General features: G+C 26.6%; 1 long non-coding RNA gene across 1 annotated transcript; it reads right to left on the reverse strand.

The window, feature by feature from the left end:
• Window positions 1-2,648: 2,648 nt before the first annotated feature.
• Window positions 2,649-3,236, reverse strand: LOC107884015. The gene is made up of 2 exons (XR_001679650.2): window positions 3,095-3,236; window positions 2,649-2,756 (listed from the first exon to the last, which is right to left on the reverse strand). It is a non-coding gene; the product is annotated as an uncharacterized LOC107884015 (long non-coding RNA).
• Between the last annotated feature and the right edge of the window lie 547 nt (window positions 3,237-3,783).

Raw genomic sequence — 3,783 nt, forward strand, 5'->3', positions numbered from 1 at the left:
CATAAAATAATAGAACATAATCTTTTGATCGTTCATTAGTTGTTTGACTATAAAATATATGTGAAACTAAAGATTACTATATAATAATATGTAACCACATTAATTTTGATTAAAATTTAATAAATAATTGTATTCAAGTTTCTAGAATGTAAAATATATATACGAAGGTACCTATGTGCACTGTAAGTTTTAATGAAAATAATATTATTATTATTACATATTAAAAACTCTATTAAAATTTTATTTGGATATACAGAAATTGATTAAATGTGTTTAGACTTTATAATATAATATAGTTTTAATAAAAACGCTCAAATTCAAAGTTTCTTATTACGGTTACCGATGTATCATTTTATGATGGTTTCATTTTGACGAAATACTATTCCCCGGTGAATTATTATATTATATATTTTCTGTATGAATACGAATAGGTTCTTAAAAAAAAAAAAAAATGTACTGTGCATAATTCAAAAGAGTTCACCGAAAATGTAGTAATTTTATTGCTATTTTCCAAGTACTTTTTTAAAAAAACCTCTTTCGTGTTTTACAACAATCTAGTAATGTATATCTAAATTCCCATACAAAACCTTTTTTTAAGTGTATATTAAGTAGTTTTATAGCACAAACGCGTGAATTAAATACATATAAAATTCATATTTTGATAGTTTTGAAGTTGGTTTTTACGTTTTATACGCACAGACTGTCCGACGCTATCGGTTACATCTACTACGAAAAATACAAAAAAAAAAAAAAAAAAATAGAACAAAACAAAAATGTGTCCAACCAAAGAAATTGATTTAATAAAATATTTTATTTTATTTCAATAGTGTAGGTAAACACCATGTAGGTAAACACCGTGTTTCACATGTGAATAATTAACGTAGTCGACTTCGGGTTTTTTTTTTCGTGCACGGCTGATTGGTCCGCCTACACGTGATATCGACATGTCCTACTGTTTGTTGTTGTACATCACATGATACAGCCGACTGTCAAAAAATGTTTTAATAGTGTTTTACAGCGATTATATTGTTTGAGTAGTATTAAAAAATAAAACCAAACAAGGTTTTTTACTATCTGAAATGACACGAAGTGAGAAACAATGGTTCTCTGCAAAAAACTTTGTTGTTCTAAGTTCTCGATCAATGACAACGGAAAAATGTGTATTTGATAATGACGTTATGATGGTTACGGAAACAAAAAACTATAAAGAGCGATACGTACAATTTTCAGTAAAAAAATTAAGGGAAAAATATTATTAGGTTTTACTTAATTTGCTAAGACTCGATGAATTTGAACAGTAAATTGAAATTTATTTTCAATTTTATTATTCATAGAAAATATTAAAAACTAGTTTTAGCTCAGGGGACATCAAAAGGCAATATTATTAATATAATAATATATGTAATATATGTAGGTACAAAATTAAACGATACATTTTTATTCACAATAGTTACACCTTTTTTTTAATCAAACATTTTTTTTTTTAATGTTAAACAGATTTTTATTTAATCTGTCTAATTTTATCGCAGCGAAGAGTAATATTATTACCATTGACTGCTATCTAATTATAGGTTTATGTGGAGGGATTTAATTTATCTGCAATTTAAATGGTCTTATTATAATGTCAACACATTGTGGAAAATAATTATCGTATGCGTTATATAGCTGTAGTATCAGAATGTATTTACCTAACCTCTCTACATATCATTTTATAAATCATTAAAATTGCGTCGTTGTTGTGTTAAATAATATCACCAACTTAATGAAATTATTTGAAGAATTTTTTTTCATAACACTATATTATTACGTTTATTTTTTTTACACGCAAATAAAGTTAATATTGTTTTAAAAAAACGAATATAATTTACATGATTCATTCGAATATCTCTGCGTACACAATTATTATATTATTATATTATTTGTATATTACGTATACAAATATTACCTAACCTTCGACGTTCCTGCAGAAGTGTATAAAACGTAACCAGGGAAAAATATGTGAACAGTTAAAAAATGTATTTTATTTTATACCGAAATATTTTTTTTTACTAGAATTCGGTATTATAAAATATAAGAGCTTTCATTCGGTAAAAATACGACCAAACCGCCAAACACAATGACATGTGATAAAATGATGGGTCCAATATAATAAAAAGCTGAACGAGAGTCTAAAATGACATTCGCCAGATTAGTGGCTACTGCAGGCTAGCTCTACTGATAAAAATAACTCGACGGTCCGTTTCATTCCATAAAGTTGAATAATGTTTTAATTAATTGCATCGACCCAATATATCGCTGAAATATGAAAAGTTCATAATAGGTACAATGGTTTTGCTTTGATACAATTTATTATTACATTTATCATGATACAAACACATATTAAAATACGAAATATTGTAACAACTACGATGACGCGTGCAGCTGTAATTATAATATTCAATTATTATAAGACAATATCTTTATTTTTTTGTATAATGCTTGTTCATATATTATAAACGTTTTAAATTCTATATTTTAGTGAAGAGTATACATAAATAAAAACAAAAAAAAAAAAATAATATAATCAATAGATTCACGCCATTTATATGTAGCTTTTAAATAGGTATTTTAGGTTTAAGGTCTTTTATGTAAAGAAATAAGTCAATCAGTATCCACCAAAAACTTTTATTAAAATTCCGATTACACAGTGTCTAATTATACTAAAACATAATTTTATTAAACTTTTACTTTCAAATATCTTGTGTGGGCCAAAACATCTATAATCACATATACAAATTTAAATTTTATAGAATTGCAATGAACATAATAGTATTAGTAATAATAAGTTAAAGTTGTTAACGGTTATTGCAGCATGTCGTTGTTTAAATAAGTCCAAAAATGCATTTAATTTAGTGTAACGGATATAGAAAACAAATGAACCTACATTTTAGTAATTAGAACAAAATAAAGTAAACATTTGACCAGATGGAACGATGATTGAATTTTCGAACAAAATACGTTTTACGATAAAAAATAATTCTAATATTTCTAATAAAATTATTTAGTGTCGTTATTTGTAGCTTTGATTTCTGATAAAATATAGTTAATCAATTACCGATTAATTTGATTTCCAACTCAATTTTACCATATGCTATTATGCAATAAATGTGTAGTGATCGCCGTGCAGGACACGTTGAACACTAATACAATAATTATTTAACGACGTCGCACGTTCGTCGTTGTCTCGAGTCGTGGATGAGAAAGATAGGTGATAATTATAAACATTTTTAGACTTTTTAAAGATAACAATAATTTAACACTTTAATATTAAAAATTCAAATACACAATAATTATAAGCACTGTCGTAAGCTTGTTAGACCTACGACGAGGGCTGACTATCTTCTAAGTAATGGTAGGCGCTCTACCCGTATTTATGTGGGTTCTAACAATGACGTACTAGTGGCGTGATAGCTATATTCTAATATTACTTCCCTAGTAATGTCGAATTGCATTATTGTGGACCTAGGTAAAACAACTTGTTGTTTTCACCTCTGATCTACACTTCCTGTTATATGCCTACATTACCTATTATAAATTATACTAAATGTATAATATCTACATGATATTGTTTAATATCATATTATAGCTGTGGGTATTAATACATCCCTAATATTGCTGAATTTCATTAATGTGTGACTAGCTATAACAACTTGTTGTTTTCGCCTTTGGCCTACGTTTCCTGTTATTTAGGCTTACTTTATATTCCGTATTAATACCTACATTACTACAAATAAATTATACTGT

Source organism: Acyrthosiphon pisum, chromosome A2, assembly GCF_005508785.2.
Source record: "Acyrthosiphon pisum isolate AL4f chromosome A2, pea_aphid_22Mar2018_4r6ur, whole genome shotgun sequence".
Classification (NCBI taxonomy): Eukaryota; Metazoa; Arthropoda; class Insecta; order Hemiptera; family Aphididae; genus Acyrthosiphon; species Acyrthosiphon pisum.